Here is a 23,093-nt window from a genome sequence, read left to right on the forward strand (position 1 = left end):
TCCGTCACCGACTGTCCGCTGGACCAGCCCTGCCAGTGGGGGACCGCAGCCGTACCCACCAAATCCCCGCTCATCATACCGAGCGATAACCCTGTCCCATTAATGTGCACATCCCCTCCCGTGGCGGGTTCCACGGAGGGCGAAACTAGGGCGTGAAGCCACTCCCGCAAGTGACTCCACTCAGCCGAGAACGCATCTCGAGAACCAGAGACAAACAATCACAACCATTAAACAGCAATCAAACCAACAACCGTCACAATACGAATACGATAATATTCAACCATCACAAAACACCAACAATGCATTATGGGACTAATGCGAGTAGGAAACCCTACCGGAAAGCAACACAATCAGACGGTCTCACAGCTGATATCAAAAGGCTTCTTCTACGAATCCTCCTCCTAACATACAAACATATAATCACTACCAATCACGAAGTACAACAAGACCCCCAAATCCCAATATTAGGGTTTAACCAACTTTAACGAAACACTATAAAAACGGTACGTAGATCTTACCCTCGACGCAAGGATCACAACGGTATAAAGAAAGGTAAAATCCGACCTTTCAAGCTCCGGGATTTGCCAACAATGCGATTGATGCGAAGAACGTAGTTTGTTTTCTCTTTTGAAGCAATTAGGTTTGTAAAAGTGTTTAAAGAAAAGTGGCGGAAGTAATTATATACTTAATCGCATTATTAACAAAACCCGACAAATCATCCCCCGTAAACCGGCTACTCGATCGAGTAGCTGAGGTACTCGATCGAGTGCCCCCTTACTCGATCGAGTACCCAACAGGTCAGAAACTATTTTTAAAACGCAACACACCCTTACTCGACAGAGTAAGGCCTACTCGATAGAGTACCCAGAAACTCATAAAACCGTAGTATTACAGTCTTCCCTCCTTAAAAAGAACTTCGTCCCCGAAGTTCAAACCACAACAAAACAAAGACACACACTACAACACTCCCGACTCAACAACCAAAACAAAACTCAACATAAAACATGTTACTAACCCAAACTCAACCCGACTCAACCACAACAAACATACCGACACAACACAAAAAGGGTATAAAACTCTTAAAAACTCTTCGCGATCATCTCCTACCCTCCTAAAAGAAACAAGGTTACGTCCCTGTAACCATACATACCTGATCACAAAGGAAAGGTTAACGCTCTCTCATGGCCTCCTCTGCCTCCCATGTAGCTTCCTCAGTCTTGTGGTTAGACCAAGGATCTTAAGCAACACTGTCTCACCACTCCTAGTCTTCCTAACCTTCCGGTCAAGAATCTGCTTAGGTACCTCAAGATATGATAAGGACTCATCTACCTCTAAGCTCTCTGTCTCTAACACATGTGACGGGTCACTCACATACTTCCGCAGCTGAGATACATGAAACACATTATGCACTCTCTCTAACGCAGCTGGTAAAGCCAGACGATATGCAACCTCTCCAACCCGCTCTAAGATCTCATAAGGCCCGATGAACTTCTGACTCAGCTTGCCTTTCTTCCCAAATCTCATATAGGAGACACTTTTAGAAGAACCTTATCCCCAACCTGAAACTCTATATCCCGGCGATGTAGATTTGCATAACTCTTTTGCCTATCCTGAACTGCTCTCATCCGTTCCTTGATCATCTTAATCTGTTCGACCATCTCATGCACTATCTCTGGTCCTAGAACCACTGCCTCAGCACTATCGTCCCAACAAATCGGAGTCCTACATCTCCTCCCATATAAAGCCTCAAACGGTGCCATGCCAATACTAGTGTGATAGCTGTTGTTGTAAGAAAACTCTATCAAATCCAACCTCTGTTCCCAGCTACCACCAAAGTCCATCACACAAGTTCGTAACATATCCTCAAGAGTCTTAATCTTTCTCTCAGTCTGACCGTCTGTCGCAGGATGAAATGTTGTACTCATCTTCAAAGTTGTTCCCAAAGATTCCTACAACTCTTTCCAAAACCTTGAGATAAATCTCGCATCTCTGTCAGACACTATGTCCTTAGGGACTCCATGTAACTTTAGCACATTCTTCATATAAGCCATAGCTAATTGTGCTTTAGTCCATGTATCTTTCATTGGCACAAAATGAGCTGACTTGGTCAGTCGATCCACTATTACCCATATCATGTTGCTACCCTGTTGACTCTTTGGCAAACCCACGATAAAATCCATAGAAATGGATTCCCACTTCCACTCAGGTACCTCTAAAGACTGAATCTTACCTTGTGGTCGTCGTTGTTCCCCTTTAACTCTCTGGCATGTCAAACAACGGGCCACAAACTCAGCTGTTTCTTTCTTCATCCCAGGCCACCAAAACGTGTTCTTTAAATCTTTGTACAGCTTGTCACCACCTGGATGTACTGAATATGGTGTACAATGTGCCTCTGTCATGATAGTCTTTTTCAGCTCCTCATCATTAGGGACACACCACCTACCATCAAACCTCAAACTACCATATGTATGAATAGAGAATCGAGACACTGTCCCTTTCTCTACTCCAGCTCTCCACTCAACCATCTTAGGATCCAACGCCTGTTTACCTCGAATCTCATCATAAAGATCAGGATGTACTGTCAAATCTCCCACAACATCCCCTCTCTGCATCATATGTATCCCAAACCTCCACACCTCATCTCTCAACCTCATCAAAGATAAAGCTGTACACAAAGAATGTACACTCTTCCTACTCAAAGCATCTGCAACAACATTGGCTTTTCCTTCATGGTAGATAATATCCATGTCATAATCGCCAATCAGCTCCATCCACCTCCTCTGTCTCATGTTCAACTCCTTTTGAGTGAAGATGTACTTGAGACTCTTGTGATCCGAAAATACCTTAAAGGTCGCCCCATAAAGGTAATGTCTCCAAATCTTGAGAGCAAATACCACTGCACCCAACTCCAGATCATGTGTAGGGTAGTTCTCCTCATAATGCTTCAACTGCCTAGAAGCATAGGAAATCACTTTACCATTCTGCATCAACACACATCCCAACCCATTCTTTGAGGCATCTGTATAAACCTCAAAGTTCTCGACCCCTTCAGGCAATGCTAAGATAGGAGCTGTGGTCAAACGCTCCTTTAATGTTTAGAACGCCGTCTCACAACTCTCATCCCAACGAAACCTGTTCTCTTTCCTCATCAAAGCTGTCATAGGTCTAGCTATCTTGGAGAAATCTTTCATGAAACGTCTGTAGTATCCAGCTAAACCCAAGAAACTCCTGATCTCAGCAATATTCTTTGGTGCTTTCCACTTTGTCACTACCTCAATCTTTGCCGGATCCACAGCTACTCCCTCCTTAGAGATCACATGCCCCAGAAAAGCAACTTTCTCTAACCAGAACTCACACTTGGACAGCTTAGCATATAGCTCATGCTCCCTCAAAGTCTGCAACACCATCCTCAGATGCTCCTCATGCTCCTCCTTAGTTTTGGAGTAGACTAAGATGTCATCGATAAACACCACCACAAACTTGTCCAAAAACTGTCTGAAGATTATGTTCATCAAATCCATAAACACAGCCGGTGCATTAGATAACCCAAACGGCATCATCACATACTCATAATGGTCATACCTCGACGTGAAAGCTGTCTTTGGTATGTCCACCTCTCTAATCTTCACCTGATGGTACCCCGACCTCAAATCAATCTTGGAAAAGACTGATGCACCACCCAACTGATCAAACAGGTCATCTATCCTTGGCAAAGGATACTTGTTCTTCACCATCACTCGGTTCAGCTCTCTGTAGTCTATGCACAACCTTAAACTCTCATCTTTCTTCTTCACAAAAAGAACTGGTGCTCCCCACGGCGATACACTAGGTCTAATAAATCCCTTCTCTATCAGATCATCTAACTGTTTCCTGAGCTCCTCCATCTCTTTAGGACCCATCCGGTACGGTGCCTTAGAGATTGGCCCCGTCCCCGGTTTCAACTCAACTGTGAAATCTATCTCCCTCTTCGGTGGCAACCCGGAATCTCCTCGGAAAGACATCTCGCAAACTCATCCACCATCGGTATCCGATCAATGTCGGACTCTCTATCCGGTCATCTCTCACATGGTACAAGATCAAAGGGTATCCTTCCTCGGATAAGACTTCAAGGTCACAATGCAATCAACTTAACTTTGGGTTTGACCACAAACCCACGATAAGACACACTAACACCCTTAGGACCTCTCAAAGACACTTTCTTTTGATGACAGTCTATCTTAGCTTTATACTTTCCCAACCAATCCATCCCGACTATCATCTCAAAACTGTCAAAAGGAAACTCTATCAAGTCTACAGGTAGATCAACTTGCCCAACTATCATAGGTACATCCCTATACAACCTCCCACATGATACAGACTCACCCGAAGGTATAAAAACTTTCTCACTTACAGACTCGTATACCCTCAAACCCAACCGTTTAACATGATTCGAAGATACAAACGACTGAGACGACCCCGAATCAAACAAAACAAAGGTATGAACACCATTAACAAGAAAAGTACCAGTGATAACATGTGCATCATCCTCAGCTGCTTTCTTGTCCATCATGAACAACTTTCCACTGGTCTTCTGTCCACCTCCCTGGACAGTACTGGCTGATGTGGTCGGCTTAGCACCCGACCCCTGATTGTTGTTGTTGTTCGTAGCTGGTTTCTGATAAGAATTACCGCCATTGCGGTTACCTCCACCCTGATAGCTCTGACTTCCCCGGTTAGACCATGACCCAGACGGTCTATTGCTCGCATAACTCTGTGCCGGTCCCTGAGAATAGCTCCCCTGAGCCGGTCTATGAAAAGCTCCAGGCATACTCGTGCACTCATGCCTCTTGTGGCCTACACCGCCACAGCCATAGCAGGTCATCCCCCAACTACCACTACTACTCGTACGGCCACGCCCAAAGGAAGCCCCAGCACTGAACCCTGACCTAGAGGAAAACCCTCTAGCTTGATTGCGGTTGCCTTTCTTGTGACTAGATTGGCCACCACCAACACTCTCAGCCTTTCTTTTCTCACCCACTCTCTCCTGAGCCATCTCCACCAACCTCTCAGCTCTCCCAGCCCTCTCATAAGCTTCTTTAACATCAGTAAGGACTCCCACGGGTAGCTTATCCATGATCTTAGGGGTCAACCCCCTCTCAAACCTCAGCGCCAGGTTCTCCTCACTCAAACCCATATCCTCAGCATACCTAGACTTCTCATTAAACGGCTTGTAGTACTCGGCCACAAACATGTCAGATGTCATCTTAAACCCATCAAACTCCTCTTTCAGCTTACTCCTCACATGCTCCGGTACAAACTCTTTCCTCATAGCCCTCCGAAACTCTTCCCAAGGTATAGCAGGTAAGCCCTGGTTCGCATACATCTCCCTAGCACTCACCTTCACCTTATCCCACCACTCGCCTTCCGCTCGGGTAGAACGCAGCTTGTTCTACTCTCATCTCATCGTGACAAAGTGAACTGTGTCTAGTATGTTCTTTATCTCACGATGCCAGTTGTCAAGAAGGTTTGGTTCCCCGGTTCCCTTGTACTCTTTTGGGTTAAACCTCGCTATATAAAGGCTGATCTTAGAGTGATCAACCTCTTTATCCTTTCCCACTTTCTTTAAGGCCTCCGTAAGAGCATCCTGATGCTCCAACATCTTAAGGATATCATCTATGTTCATGCTCTTAGCTCTCGCATACAAAGCGTTTCTCTTGGGCGGCATCTTGAAACTATATAAGAAAGGGTAGATATAAACATACGCACTAAAACCTCAAAACACGAAAGCGGACTACCCAGAACACACTCGATCGAGTGCCTAAACCTACTCGATCGAGTAGAGGCTACTCGATCGAGTGTCCACCATACTCGATCGAGTGCCCCGACATCATATCCAAAACAGACCTTCTGATCTCTAACATACTCGACCGAGTAGCACATCGAGTGACCCCCTACTCGATCGAGTGCCCTATGTACTCGATCGAGTGCCCAAAAACACGATTCTGGTTGTAAAAACGTCAAATACCCACTCGATCGAGTCAGGCCCACTCGACCGAGTACCTCACCTACTCGATCGAGTACCCCCTTACTCGATCGAGTCATGCTGACTCGTATACACTACCCGCATGTTATCTCACATATCCCAAAATATTATACAACTTTATAAACTCAACATTATAATATAGTTAAGATGCAATTCTACCAACTCTTCATATGATCAACAAAACAACTATATCATATTATCAAACGCCACATAGTAAGCATCCAACATGCTTCTTGTTCAAACAACAGTTCTATATACTTCACCAACCTTTCATTCACAATCTCAACCTTCTACTCCAAACATCCAATAATTACAACATACATCATCACATCCACATACAAGCTAACAAGCATCACATACGACCTTGACATATACCCCCCATGTGACCGGTTCAAAATTGTAGTGCGAGTTCGCGACTTTAGGACGTCTCCCAAGCCTTTGCACTGGCTCCTACAACCTTTACCCCGGGTTCATTTTAATTGACTCCCTATGTTCATTAAAATCATTGGTTACAGGTTTCAGGATCGTCGCTCTGATACCATTTTGTAACACCCCCATACTCCAAGTGCCTTACCAGGACCACTCAGGTATAAGGATGCTACCATCTCGGTTACCCGAGGCAATGATAATCATAAGACAATAACGAAACAACTTTAAATAGTATAACTTTAATGAAAGGTTACAATCCAAACCAAATACCAAAATACGAATACAAGTTCTCAAAACCAACTGTCTACTCAGCTAACTGAAATGTTTATTAAACTACTAAAGCTACAGCGGAAGACTTCTATCATCAGACGGTGGTACATCCCAGCTATCCCAAAGAATCGACTCATACCGCTCAATAACTGCTCACCATCCCCGAATGGATCACCACAGTTTTTAAAACATTAAACGGAGTCAGTACTAATCACACAATCTATATAAACCAACAACACAGTAAACAAACAGCTCAAACGGTCACACACACAATCACACCAACTCCAATCAATCTCCGTCACCGATCGTCCACTTTGGACCGCCCGCCAAAGTGGGAGACCGCAGCCGTACCCACCAAATCCCCGCTCATCATACCGAGCGATAACCCTGTCCCATTAATGTGCACATCCCCTCCCGTGGCGGGTTCCACGGAGGGCGAAACTAAGGCGTGAAGCCACTCCCGCAAGTGACTCCACTCAGCCGAGAACGCATCTCGAGAACCAGAGACAAACAATCACAACCATTAAACAGCAATCAAACCAACAACCGTCACAATACGAATACGATAATATTCAACCATCACAAAACACCAACAATGCATTATGGGACTAATACTGAGTAGGGAAACGCTACCTGGAAAGCAACACAATCAGACGGTCTCACAACTGATATCAAAAGGCTTCTTCTACGAATCCTCCTCCTAACATACAAACATATAATCACTACCAATCACGAAATACAACAAGACCTCCAAATCCCAATATTAGAGTTTAACCAACTTTAACGAAACACTATATAAACGGTAGGTAGATCTTACCCTCGACGCAAGGATCACAACGGTATAAAGAAAGGTAAATTCCGACCGTCCAAGCTCCGGGATTTGCCAACAATGCGATTGATGCGAAGAACGTAGTTTGTTTTCTCTTTTGAAGCAATTAGGTTTGTAAAAGTGTTTAAAGAAAAGTGGCGGAAGTAATTATATACTTAATCGCATTATTAACAAAACCCGACAAATCATCCCCCGTAAACCGGCTACTCGAGTAGCTGAGGTACTCGATCGAGTGCCCCCTTACTCGATCGAGTACCCAACAGGTCAGAAACTATTTTTAAAACGCAACACACTCTTACTCGACAGAGTAAGGCCTACTCGATAGAGTACCTAGAGACTCATAAAACCGTAGTATTACAGTCATTGATATCGTCCTAACTTAGGACGGTTTAGCCCCGTCCAATGACCTTATTCCGACTCATTTTGTATGCTTAATTGTTTAATAAGCTCATTTAATTACTAATTTATAACAATTAGTCGCATTAGTTTATAATTAATAATTAATTGTATTTATGTATAATATTATTATTATTATTATTATTATTATATTAAATTAATGTGCAGGCAAGACGGAAAAGTGAGGCGGAAAAGCAAGACGGGATTATGAGAAGAAATGGCGGAGGTGAAAATAGGCTAAGTCATGGAAAAATAAACTAAGTAAAGGAGCAGTTGCTAATTTCAGACGATCTTTGCTGAGCTTTTACTACCACCTCCGGCCACCGTGTAATCCACCACTGACCACCCTCCACTTCCAACATCACATCCCAACCATCCACGACTACCATGGACCACGGCAATAGCCACCACGAACCCACCTTTTCCCCCTAGCCACAAACATACAATTACAACCATTTGATGCGACCATGTTTCAACCACCACCATAGTCATCTCCAGCCACCGTGGGAGCCACCCATCACAACCACTAACATCCTCCCACTTCCAACTTCACAACCCAACCTCACATAACCACCATTGACCACCGTGGAAGTCACCACGACCTCCCCTATACCCCTGTCCATCGACATCAACAAACAATAACCATGTTTTGTGACCGTCTTTGCTGCCCAAATTCGACCGCCATACAGCCACCCACAGCCTCCGTGGCCACCACAGCCAACCACCATCACCACCCAACCGCCGACAGCCACAACAGCAGCAACTACGACCCGCAACTCCCTCCTTAGACAAACACGCGCATTACCTCCATGTTGTCTATGCCGGCTAACCGGCAGCCGGCACAACTCACCGGAAGCTGTCCGACTCACCGGCAGCCGGCATACCAACTCGCTCCCCTGCAATTTCACGCGAATCATCAACATTTGCTTGCCTATACCGGCCCCCGGCAGCCGGCATGCCGGCCCTCACCACCACTTCCTCATTCTATGCCCTTGGTTGAAGATGCTCTCTGCCGGTGACCTCGACGGCCGCCGGTCCACCGGCAGAAGTCCCTGGCTGCTAATTTGCCCTGTTTCAAACACGTTGAATGACTATGTTCATGTTTTGTTTTAACGTTGACTTTAGTTAGTATTATTAGTATTAGTTATTACTAGTTTTAAACTCGTGCAAAATTGCACGGGTATGTATTTGGGCCGGTATTAAAGTTTTTAGATGTATTTTTTTTTTTTTTGCATTTCTATTGTAATTATCTAGTTGGGCTAAATCAGCGATCTACATAATTAATGTTCACACTTGTTTCAAATACGTGTTCAAATGCAATGGTTTAAGAGGAAATAACGTAATATACTATTGTAAATAAAATTTGCATACATAACAAACTTTACATCCCGAAAAAAGAAATATAATTTAATAATCAACTTTAACATAGGCAAATTATTCTAAAAATTGAAAATTTTCATGATAGTGGTTCTCGGGATTTGACATTGATTGTTACGTATTTTCCGTAATCACCAAGTTTCTTGGAGGTATGAACACCTATATTCGTCAAGCATAAAGGCAAAGACGAATTATTTCATTAATTTCTATAAAATATTCACATTATTTGTTATTCAATCCCGTGAGTAAATGTAATTTATTCACGTAATTATGTAATTTTATTAGTAACTATGTAATTCAGTCCGATTATATGTAATTACTTTTATTTATTCCGATTTGTAATTCATTCCGTTTATATGCAATTTCTTTTACTTCTGCCGATTATTTATTTATTTCATTAACTATGTAATTCAGTCCGATTATATGTAATTACTTTCATTTATTCCGATTTGTAATTCATTCCGTTTATATGCAATTTCTTTTACTTCTGCCGATTATCTATTTATTTCATTAACTATGTAATTCAGTCCGATTATATGTAATTATTTTCATTTATTTCGATTTTTAATTCATTCCGTTTATATGCAATTACTTTTACTTCTGCCGATTATCTATTTATTTCATGAAATATTTTCTATGACATAATTTGTCGCATGTTTGTCAGAGACGATTTAAAGAAATAAACTCTTTCCACGTAAACGGGACCTACCATTACCTGAATTTCCCAAAAAAAAAAAAATGGGGGAATGACGTGGCGCATCCTGTGTTGAGCATTGTCTTTTGCATTAATATAGATAAGATTATAATTATTACTAATCAATGTAATTAGCATTATTATTAATATTAGTATTAGAATTATTAATGTTATTATTATTACTTGTCCAATTATGCTTGTAATTAGAGGGCTATATATAACTACTACATTCCACTAGACATTATCCCATCTTATATTAGACACTACTTTAGATTAGATAATTAGTCTCTCTATTATTCCCTCAAATATGTAAGAACCCTAATTAATTTATTTATGTTATCAATCTTTCATTAATTAAATTATAATCTTTCTTCCATATTAGTCTAATTCCTCTCTAGTCCATTCAAGATCTATTGTTGTAGACTTTAATTTTAGTTACTAACTAGCAAGTGCCATATTTTGTCATCCTTCACTCTTTTTTAAACTTTAATTATTATTTATCATTTCTATTGTACAACTTATTTCGTAAACGACAAATAAAGGACCCAATATCTAATATCTAATTGGTGAAGTGTTTTTAATGAGCCCGGTAGAATTAATACATAATTGTTTGCGTATATCAAATATCGTACGCCCGCAATTTCACTTTTATTGTTCCACTTTTCATATTGGGAGAATTGAAGAAATGTGGGTAAGATCGCAAGTCTACCCCTTTAACCATGAAGAATAAGAGACAATATTATGTGGTAGTTAAAAGATTAGGCGTAATACTGATAGTCTTCCCGTTTTTTCACACAGTAAATATAAAAAGAGGAAAATTAAAATGGAAAAAATAAGCACAATAAAATGAAATGGAGGGTGTACTTTTAAAATTACCAAAAATAAGGGAGGACCTCAATCGTTATTCATCAAATACGAGTACAATATACATCTAGATTGATACGGAGTATAACAATTACAAGCTAAGACACGTCAACCTTAACCATTTGTGTGGATATACTAGAATAATATAGTCATATAGACATGCCAACTTTAGCCTACTCATTTGTTAGTATACCATAGTTGAAGAGAATAAAAATACTAAACATTTTTTCACATGAGGTAAAAAGATTTCAACATTAAACAGATATGATCCACGATCACAAAACTAGTTTAATATATTAAAGCAAAAGCCAGTCTACATAAAAATTCATACGTGTCATGCTGTGGTTAATTTATAGTCTTTATACGCGTATAAATGTACATTACTGCCAATTCAATAATAAACTACCATCTAACCCCACTACATCATTACCATATTACGATAATGTACAGTATATTTATTATCCTCTTCCACCTCTAGACTCTAACCTCTCACGGTAGTCTCACCCCTTTGTGTTATTAGAAATACGGAGTAAATCTCATCTCACCGTAAAACTGATGTATCCAAAAAAAAGCGAGTAGTCAATGTTAGATAATAACCGTATATATGCTAGTCAATAGTCAAATATTGTGTACATATTTGTTACTATTTAGTCTCCTAGAATATCTCTATGTATAGTTGTATAATACCCTAATTGTATGCATCTGCCTATAAATATGAATGAGAAGCAACAACCCTAACTCAAGGGATTATAAACTGTTGACATGGCATCAGCCTGAATAGATTTCGATCTATTCCGTTTCCTGCCATGTGCCTTCCTTTTTTTCGAAAGAGTTTCATTCATCTGCCTCACGCACAACCTCCATCACCATGACAAACGATACTCCCCCACCCAAAACCGGTTTGCATCCTGTGTTTACCGTGACCAATATCCAGCACAAAGTTCGTGTTCTTGACGGCACGAAGGTGACGTATGCATCGTGGGTTCGCTTATTCAAACTTCACGCTCGAGGGTATAAAGTTTTGTCTCACATCGATGGGACGGCTGCCCCGACGGAGACGGATGCTTCTTATGAAGCATGGTGTGAAGTCGATGCTCATGTCCTCCAATGGATATACGGTACTCTTAGCGACGAGATCCTACCCCGAGTTCTTGAAGATGAATCCACAGCCCGTGCGGCTTGGGTTCGGGTCGAAAATATCTTCAACAACAACAAGGGTGCTCGTGCCGCGACCCTCGAATCTGAATTCAATGCTCTTCGATTGGTCAATATGCCCTCGCTTGAGGCCTACTACCAACGCCTCCGCGAGATAGCCGGTATGCTAAAAGATGTTGACGCTCCTGTTACTGACCTGCGTCTAGTTATCCATTTGGTACGTGGCCTACCATCGGAGTATGACATCGTCGCGTCCTTCATCAATCAGTCTTCCCCTAACTTCGAGACAACACTAGTAGAAAAAGTCCTATTTACATCGCCACTATAACATCATTTCTTACTAAAAACGATGTTATCGATCTAACTATTTTTAATTACATCGGTTTTAAACAAAAACGATGTTAATTATTTTAACATTTATTATTTACATCGGTAGTTAACATCGGTTGTTATAAAACCGATGTTAATTTTTTGGAGTTACATCGATTTCAACATAACTGATGTTAAACTTTTTAGATAATATATTCAATACATCGGTTAGTTACTCATTTATCAACCGATGTAACAATTATACAATGTTCACGACTATCAATCACATACCCTATTTCTCGTCTAATAAGCAAAAAATTACCACGTCCCTTCAGTTCCCCCACAAATTAAAAACACGTACTATGATCTTTTATCAATAAAATTAAACCACTAAAAATTTCCGCAAAACCCTAACAACTGCCTTACCGTCACGCCCTCTTCCTTCATCGTCCTTATCGTCGATCAATTCATCCTCACCAGCCGCCCTCCTCTTCACACCAGTCGAGGCCTTCGTCGAATTCCTCTTTACACCAGACCATTGTTGTCTCGCCGGCGAAGCACCCATTTGTAATTGGAAACGTCAGACGAAGCCACGGTGAAACACTTCTTCTCTGACAAAGCCTCAATTGGAGACGTCTCTAACGTTGCTTGCTCGATTCCTTCAAATTATCCGGCCTGCAACTGATCTCAGGTACCAAGCTTTGTGTTTTATTTATTTATTTAAATAATTATTTTTAAATTACATTTTTTATCTATGTCTTTGTGTGTTGAATATAATAGATACGGGGTTATGGGTTGCCGTGTTTAATTGTTTTGTGTATGGTGAATGTTGTCATGAATCATAGTGCCTGAAATGCTGCTATAACAAAGAACTAGCGGCACTAATCATAGTTTTAACTCTTACTAAGTAATTAAGAGTAGTAGTTACTAATTATCTAGGTAAAATGGATAGATTAGCACTAATGATAAGTGGAATTAGAAGGTCCGAGTTAATGGCAGTGTGGTGGGAGATCAATGAGTCAACTCAGTGGCAATTGATGTTATCTTTTTCTCTTTCTGGAGCTTATGCACTTGTTTCTGCTATAGCCTTTGTAATTATTTTCTCCTCTTTTGTCTCTCAGCAAGTCTTGCTTGTGACGGTCGTAAGCTTGTGACGTCTCATAAACCCCTTCCTTTTTAATGTTATATAAATCACTTGTGAGGGTCATCATAACTTGTCACCGTCACGAGTAGGAATTGTTGTTTTTTGTTTTGCTTTTGTTTGCTTGATTGATTGTGTCATAATTTGAGTGTTTGTAAGTTTATCGGGTTCTTTTGATTGTATACGTTTTTTTTTTTAAATATTTCATCGGTTTTGTGACATTTTAAGAGTTGAAGTGTTGCTTTTGAGGTAATTTGAGTTGATGTATAGTTTGTAATTGAGGAAAAAGGTTGAAAATATTCTGGGGTTTGATTCTTTTTAGTTGCTGGTTGATAAAGTTCAGTTCTTTTTCGCGGAACATTTCCATAGGATTATATAGGAGTAGTTGGAGTTTCATCCTATTGTTTAGGCACGTTGGTTTTGTTTGAAAATTGGTTGAATCTTTGGACTTCAGCTGTTTCAGCTTATCAAGGGAGCAACTACAATGGTTGTTCTTGTTTCGGTTCTTATTTAAAAACCCGATATTGTTGCAATTCATCTTTTACTGGATGGACATCGCGTTATACTTGTATATGATTTAGAAATCGGATGTGTTTTAAAGAGTTATAGATGGTTCATTTAGTTCAGTTGAGTTTTATGCAATAGAATCCAGTTCATTTGCTTTATGCAAGCTTTTTTTAGTTTCATCTTAGTATCATAATTCATAAGTCGCACCTAGGTTTCAGTGAAATTTACAAGAATGATCTTCATCTTGCTTACATATCGGTGGAATATCATTCATACTCATTCAAGCTTTTAAGTTTACTTGTTAAATAGTTGTCGTATTTCTAGAATCATGTCGATATGACGGGGGTCGCTAAAGGTTTTTTTTTTGGTCAGAATGTAAGCATTTTCCATTCATCATATATAGCACAATAAGCCATATAGTTTCGCAATCAAAGATTGCCATACATACTGCCCACTACTTTATCTAATGGAAAACATACCATGATATAGACCCCTACACAACATCTAGTTGTTCTAACCATAATCTATTTGTCACTAAATGTTTCACAGGGATAGTTTTTTTAACTCGCACCATAATCTCTAATCTGATTTTCTGAATAATTAAACGAGGAACAGGAACAACAGCATCAAACCTGCACCTATTCCTGGCATGCCACACAGCATAAATCAAATCCATAATACTTGCAGCCACAACCTTCCTCTGAAACATGGATTTAAACTGATACTGCTGCCACCAGACCAGGAAATCTGTTGCAGGACAGTCCATCTTCAACCAATGGTTTAACAGTTTCAAACATCTAATACTGAAGGAACACAGGAAGAATAAGTGATCATGAGTCTCCCCGTCTGTTTCACACAGTAAGCACAAAGTATTAGAGCATATAAGCATCCTTTGAAGTCTATCTAAAGTTAACAGCCTTTTCTGCACCCACATGCAACCAATAAACTGATGTTTGGGTACTGCCACATTACTCCACACAAAATGCCTCCAATCTATTTTCATACTGAGATTAGTTAACCAGCAATCACCAACATACCCTGCAACAACAATAGACTTCACCCAACATATTCTTTTCCATGCCCAGCTAGTATCTTGACTTGGTGTATAAGATTTCCAATCTGAATCTTTTATATAAACTGTATGAATCCACTTGACCCCCAAGTGATCCTCCTTATTTGCAATCCACCAAACATATTTTGCAATGGTTGCAATATTCATCATCCTTGCATCCATCACTCCCAGGCCACCATTCTCCTTAGGTTTACACACTGACTCCCAAGCCACTGGAGGTGTCTTCCCCATAGTATCAGATCCGCTCCATAAAAAGTTCCTGCAAATGGCTTCCAATTTCTTCATCACAGCGACTGGTAGGGTAAAAATCCTAACCCAATAGCTTTGAATGCTAGTGAGCACAGCTTTAACTAGAGTAAGTATGCCACAATAAGACAGCTTCCTGGAACCTAGAGCCCTTATTCTATCTACCATTCTTTCCACAAGCAGAGAGCAGGCAAGCATAGAAAGTTTCTTAGGAGAAATGGTAACCCCCAAATACTTGAAAGGCATGTGTCCTAATCTCATCCCAGACAGCTTCACAAGCTCCACTTTACTCTCCACTTCTACCCCATTCATATAAATATTGGATTTATCCAAGTTCATAGTGAGCCCAGAGGCTTAGAGAAAAATGGCAAATAAGAGGGGTGAAGGGTCGTTGAAGGGTTATCATGTAGTTTGTTTAATTGTCTATATTTTACTCTTTAAAGCTCTTAAATTTTAGATTTTGGAGGAATTTAATTATAGACGAATGAATTTTCGCCTTTCAACTACTATAGTGATCATCAATACACATGAATACTCAAATTACCAACCTTTATCTCTAATTATCTCTTTTCAATGTTGCCTTATTTTAAGTTTCTCTACTTTGAACTATAATTTTGTAGGTTAACAGAGCAAGTTTTGTTCTAGACATCGTCTTAATTATTAATCTTCATCATTGTCTTCTTGGTCTTGCTTAATACCCAATATTTTTCTTGGTTTTGCAGGTTAACAGAGCAAGTTTTGTTCTAAACATTCTTATGTAAGTCCTTCTTACTATTTCTATCATTTGTGTTTCTATTTTTGTTTGTGAATATTATGGTGTTGCTTTGTACTCTCCTACTGAGTACCATTTTTTGTTCAATTGCATGGCCATGTTGTTGAACCCAATTTCAAGTACATACTTTTTCACTATACATGTGATGAGCAATTGAGTATTTAAATTTTTGTAAGACCTATGATCTTGCAGCTAAAGCTAATACCTCTATTTTATCTAACTTCTCTGTACTTCCGTAGTCTGTATATCTCTATATGGAGTAACTTATAAAACAAGAATCATTTTGACTTTTGTGAAAATCCTTTGATTTCAATTTTTAATCATCATAATCAAATTCGTTGTTGATTATGTGCTAATGGGCTGTAATTGTAATACCATTCAAATTTTGACCATTACATATAATTGGAGAGATGCTTTGCATTCTTAATAGGATATTAAGATTGATCAAATTCTACTTCATTTTGGCGTAAATACCTCATCGGTGCCTTGAACTGCCTTTGGTATGGTATGAACTGTCCCTTGAACTGCCTTTGGTATGAAATGTGCCTTGAGCTGCCTTTGCTACCATTTTCTTGTTTGTATTGATTGGTAAGGAGCCTTTATAGTCATATGATGGCAATGTTTGTCCAATACGTAGATTTGGTGCCGATTTGGTGCGCAAACTGGGTGATCTTGTTTAATATATATGATTGAGGTGTTGAGTAGCAAACTGAACCAATTACGCCTAGTTAACTCACTGATAGACTTGAGATTATTTATGCTACTCCTGTATGTTGATGCATATGTAAACTGTTTGAATTTTAATGTATAGATATTGTTCGTATAGAATTTTTATGTATATATATTGTTCGTATTTTCTAAGTGTCTACCTCTTCCTAATCCATGTTCTTCTATGAAGTGTGTTTCAGGTTCGCAAATGACAATTGAACAAATGAACGAGGTTCGAGAGCTTTGGTCGCTTTATTGTGGAGAGAGCGTCTAGAGTATGTATGGTTTAGTTTTCTAGAAATTGTAAGTGAAAATACACATTTTGCGTCGTAGAAGCGTGTAGTGTACGTTTTAAACTACATTGAATGGACGGAATTGTAAACCCTATAATATTTTTTTTTGTATAATAAATTTTTAGTTGTGTTTGAATTGTTGGAAGGAATGAGATGCAGGGTGTTATTATTTGTATATTGATTCATTTTGCAGACCCCTAATAGTGTAAAAATTCACAAATAGGTTATGAGTAAATCGTCATTTGCGAACCTCAAACATACTACATTAGTTTCATATTACATCAGTTTCAGATCAAAACTGATGTAATTGAGACCAAAACCGATGTAATTGAGACCAAAACCGATGTAGAATCGTGAAGTATAGGATTGTCATTTACATTACATCAGTTTCAGACCAAAATCGATGTAATTGAGACACTATTAACATCGCTTTTCACCTATAACCGATGTTAGTAATATACTATTTACATCGGTTTTAGACCAAACCCGATGTAATTGAATCACAATTAACATCGGTTTTCGCCTATAACCGATGTTAATTGAATACTTATTACATCGGTTCTAAAACCGATGTTAAGGTAAAAATACTAAATACGTCGCCCCCAGAAACATCGCCACAAAAGCGATGTAATTGAGGTAAAATAACCGATGTCAATGAGACTTTTTCTACTAGTGCAGCACGAAGTATGCTGGAACTCGAACAACACCGCAAGTCTGGTAGTGAAGAGCCCGCCACTGCCCTTGTCGTTCCTCCTGCAGCGGTTGCTGATTCGTGGCCCGACACTGCATCAAAGGCCACCTCCTCGGGTCCACCTCGTCAGTCCCATGGTAATTCTGCTTACCTTAGTAATAATAATAATCGTAATTATCGTCGTAATAATAATAACAATAATAATTCCAATAATAACAATCGTCAAAATAATACTTCTAGTAACCCATCTCCCCAATCGGTTGCCCCACCTATGCCTCAATGGCCTACTGCCTGGCCGTCACCATGGACCCCTCCTCCATGCCCGTACCCTACCTATCCCGGCTGGGTTCAGCCTTGGCCATCTGTTGTCGTGCCTGCATCACGTCCTCCTTATCGTGGTCAGAATCGTGCACAAGGTCAGGCCTTTCTTATGGATAACGAAGTTCCACAACCTACGGACCTTGCCCTGGCTTTTCAAGCTCTCTCTGTCCAATCGCAATTCGACCCATGGTATATGGATACGGGTGCTTCTTCTCACTTGACATCTGATCAAGGTATGCTTACTTCTCCGTTTAATACGAGTACAATTCGATCTATGTTGGTAATGGCACTAGTATTCCAGTTACGGGTTCGGGCACCTCCACAATTCTCACTAATTCCCGCTCCCTACACCTTCGCCATATCCTACACACGTCTAATATTATTAAAAATCTGATCTCCTTTCGTCAATTTACAAAGGATAATAATGTTAGTGTTGAATTTGACCCATTTGGCTTTTCTGTGAAGGACCTTCCGACTGGGAAACTGATTTTGAGGAGTGATAGCGATGGCGAGCTCTACCCCGTGTCCACCCCATCATCCACGAGTCCATCCAGCACCTCCAAAAAAACGCCTCAAGCATTCCTCATTCACGGCCAAGATGTATGGCATTCCCGACTCGGTCATCCCGGGTCATCTATTTTGCTTTTATTGAAGTCACGTAATAATATTAAGTGTAATAAAAACAACTCTTTGGACTCTTGCTCTTCGTGTCATATTAGTAAGCATCGTCGATTACCTTTTTCTGAATCTTTGTCTCAAACTATAGCCCCGTTTGATATAATTCACTGCGATCTATGGACATCCCCTATTCCGAGTAAATATGGTCATAAATATTACATGGTCTTAATCGATAATTTTACTCAGTTCGTTTGGGTCTACCCGCTTCAATTTAAATCACAAGTCTTCGAAAAATTCCTTCAATTTAATAGTTTTGTCAAAACTCAATTCAATAGACAAATTAAGTCCTTTCAATGTGATATGGGTCGTGAGTTCGATAATAATTCTTTCCACAATTTTTCGACAAAACATGGACTTGTATTTCGTTTTTTCTTGCCCTCAAACTTCGTCACAAAATGGAAAATCGGAGCGTATGATTCAACGCTTAAACAATATTACTCTCGTCCTCCTCCAACATGCTTCTCTTCCACCTAAATATTGGGTTGAAGCTCTCCATGCAGCCACCCACCTCCCTAATATTCTTCCCACCTCCACTCTCGGTTTTCGAACCCCCACATCCGCCCTTTACCTTCGCCACCCCTCCTATGATCACTTAAGAGTCTTCGGCTGCACATGTTACCCCAACACTTCCGCTACCCGTCCTCACAAACTTGCACCTCGCTCTACCACATGTGTCTTTCTCGGTTACCCACCTAACCAACGTGGTTACCGTTGTCTTGACCTCACCACTGGTAAAACCATCATCTCTCGCCACGTTATTTTCGACGAAAATCAGTTCCCATTTGCAGAAATGAAACGGTCCAAACCTCATTCCTACTCGTTCCTCGACAACTCATCAAATACCCTCCATCCCTCGGTTTATGACTCCATCGACCCCTCACCAAACACCCAACCACCACCCACTGACCAGCCCATCCCAGCGGAACCTACCACACCTACCACCCCTGCCTCCCCAACCCGTCATTCCCCTCACAACTCCCTTGCCTCCACTCCTACTGTAATACTAGGGTTTTATGAGTCTATGGGTACTCTATCGAGTGGGGCTTACTCTGTCGAGTAAGTATGTTTTTATACAAAACAGTAGTCTGTCTGATGGGTACTCGATCGAGTATGTATGGCACTCGATCGAGTAAGGGGCACTCGATCGAGTAAGTTACTTACTCGATCGAGTAAGTTGGTCTTACGAGTTATTTTAGCCGGGTTTTGTTAATAACGCGTGATTAGTATAAAAGGATTTTGTCACCTTTCTTAATCAGTTTTCACTTTTCTAAAACCTTTCAAGAGAGAAAAAGAGTTACGTAGTTCTCCTTCTTCGCGTTGTTAGCAAATCCCAAAGGCTAAGGTGGTCGGATCATCGTGTTCTTTACACCGTTGAGTTCGTCGCGTCAAGGGTAAGATCCTTGTATAGCTTTTATGTTATTTCATTGAGTTTGATTAAAACCCTAATTGGGTAATTTGGGGGTTTTGGGGGAGTATTGTTGATGTTAGATTGTGATTGTATGATTGTATGTTTGATAGGAAGTAATTTCAGTGAAGGGCGATGTTGATTAGCTGATTGTGACCGTCTGTGGTGATTGCTGTTCCAGGTAGGGTTTTCCTACTCAGTATTAGTTACATAATGTGTGGTGATTGTGCTGTAATTAGCGATTGTTGGTTGATTCAGACGGTTGTTGATTTTGTATTGTGATTACTGTTTGATTGTCTGTGTTCTTCGGGGTGCGTCCCTGGCTGAGTAGAGTCACTTGCGGGAGTGGCTTCACGCCTTTGATTCGCCTTCTGTGGAACCCGCCACATAAGGGATGTGCACATTAATGAACATGGGTTTATCGCTCAATGGAGATGAGCGGGGCTTTGGTGGGAACGGCTGCGGTCCCCCACTGGCGGCGAGGAGTATCTGTTGCGATGGGTACTCTGGCAGGGCTACACACTTTAGTGTGTAGTCAGTTATGAGGTGATTGGAGACGGAGAGTGGGATTGTGTGTGAGCTGTTTGTATGATTGTTTCAGTGTGGCTTTGATTGTGTAATTAGTACTGACCCCGTTTAATTGTTTTAAAAACTGTGGTGATCCATTCGGGGATGGTGAGCAGTTACTGAGCAGTTATGTTATGACGCGTATGAGATAGCTGGGATGCGTCATCACGTGGCAGTTAGAAGTCTTTCGTTGTGTTAGACGATGTTTTATAGTTTTGACCGTTTTATCAGTAGACCGTCTGAGAACCTTGTATTTCAGTTTAACAGTTTTGGTTTTGAACATGTAATCACTTTAAACTATATTGTTATTTAAATTATGTTTCTTCATTGTCATTTGGTTATCATTGCATCGGGTAACCGAGATGGTGACGGTATCATACCTTAAGTGGTCTTGGTAAGGCACTTGGAGTATGGGGGTGTCACACCTACCACCAGTCCCGTCACCACTCCCCAGTCCACGTCCACTGCCTCCCCACATATCCAGACACCACCCAACGCTTCCGCCACCCCATTCCCACCTCCACCTCCTCCACCTCCACCCCCACCTAAACTACCCACCCACACAATGTCCACCCGTGCAATGCACGGTATCTTTAAACCTAAGGCTTTAACCGTATCCCCTGACATTTCCCCATTGCCTAAATCCCCTCACCTTGCTCTCCGTGACCATAACTGGAATAGTGCTATGCAGGTCGAGTTTACCGCATTACGGGATAATCATACTTGGGACTTGGTCCCACGGCCCACAAATGCTTCTATTATCCGTAGTATGTGTCTTTTTCGGCACAAATTTCATGCAGATGGTACTCTTGAGCGATATAAAGCTCGTTTAGTGGTCAATGGCAAAACGCAACAAGTTGGTGTTGATTGTGACGAAACCTTTAGTCCGGTTGTGAAACCTACCACTATTCGGACTGTGCTTAGTCTTGCCGTCTCCAGGTCTTGGACTATCCATCAGTTGGATGTTAAAAATTCTTTCCTACATGGCGATTTGGAAGAAACCGTATACATGCACCAACCACCGGGATTCGTTGACCCCTCCCATCCGAAGTATGTTTGTAAGCTCCGAAAATCTCTTTATGGTCTTAAGCAGGCTCCACGGGCCTGGTATCATCGGTTTGCTAAATTCATTTTATCCAAAGGCTTCAAGAGTAGTGTGTGTGACTCTTCATTGTTTATTTACAAATCTCCCACTGCAACGGCCTACTTGTTATTATATGTCGATGATATCGTCATCACCGCTTCCACCCCAGCTCTAGTTCGCTCCATCATCTCCTGCCTCTCCAAAGAGTTTGAAATGACTGACCTCGGATCGCTCCATCATTTTCTGGGTATAAAGGTCAGCCGTAATTCTCATAGGTTATTTTTATCTCTAGAGCAATACGCTAAAGATATTGTCAGCCGTGCCAAGATGAGCTCGTGTAAACCGAGCCATATTCTCGTGGACCCGGGATCTAAATTGAGTGCTGCCACGGGACCCCCAGTTGATGACCCATCTCTTTATCGCAGCTTGGCCGGTGCCTTACAATACCTCACAGTTACTCGCCCCGACATATCATACGCAGTCCAACAGGTTTGTTTATTTATGCATGATCCTCGTGCCCCGCACTTTCAATTTTTGAAGCGAATTATTCGTTACCTTCAGGGTACTCTTAATCATGGTCTTACTCTTAAACCCTCTCAGTCAATACACCTCACCGCTTACTCCGATGCCGATTGGGCCAGTTGCCCGACTCACGTCGTAGCACATCCGGGTACTGCGTCTTCTTAGGAGATAACCACGTCTCTTGGTCTTCTAAACGACAAGCTATGATACGTGCATTTTATATAGTCCTTTTAGGCCTTTTTATGCACGTATTTCTATGATATTATCGTAGTTTCATGCTACGAAATGCCCCGAATATGCTACTTTGGTTTGTTTTGTTCTATTTGCAGGAATGGACCAGGAAGTAGTGAAATCAAGCCGTTTATCGTCCGTTTTGCATGCATTTGGAGGAAGAGTGAATTTGGAGCGGAAATATTGCTGTCATGGGATGCGTGAAGCCATTTCGGGAGCTAAAAAGACAAGTCAAAGCTGAAACTAACGGAATTGTGAGCTGCTGAAGTCAAAGTCACTTGATCGAGTACATTTCTGGTCGATCGAGTGCTTCTGGATGGAATAAGGGTTCGATCGAATAGAATATATGGTCGATCGAACAGTTGCATTTTAGGGATTACTCGATCAAGTACTTATTTTGTTCGATCGAGTGGTTTGAGTTCAGGTTTACTCGATCGAGTAGTTTTAAACCACTCGATCGAGTGGAATCGCTTATGGGCTTGGGCTTTTTAGTCTATTTTCGTTATTAGG

The 23,093-nt window shown here is 40.9% G+C and overlaps 1 long non-coding RNA gene across 2 annotated transcripts; it reads left to right on the top strand.

Annotated features, from left to right (window-relative positions):
• Nucleotides 1-11,626: 11,626 nt before the first annotated feature.
• Nucleotides 11,627-17,256, top strand: LOC141596271 (uncharacterized). Of its 2 annotated transcripts, XR_012522442.1 has the most exons (4): nucleotides 11,627-13,036; nucleotides 14,609-14,851; nucleotides 16,034-16,068; nucleotides 16,982-17,256. It is a non-coding gene; the product is annotated as an uncharacterized LOC141596271 (long non-coding RNA). The 2 variants fall into 2 exon arrangements; XR_012522441.1 differs by lacking the exon at nucleotides 14,609-14,851.
• The last annotated feature ends 5,837 nt before the right edge of the window (nucleotides 17,257-23,093 follow it).

The sequence above is a fragment of the Silene latifolia genome, chromosome 8, assembly GCF_048544455.1.
Source record: "Silene latifolia isolate original U9 population chromosome 8, ASM4854445v1, whole genome shotgun sequence".
In the NCBI taxonomy this organism is placed as follows: domain Eukaryota; kingdom Viridiplantae; phylum Streptophyta; class Magnoliopsida; order Caryophyllales; family Caryophyllaceae; genus Silene; species Silene latifolia.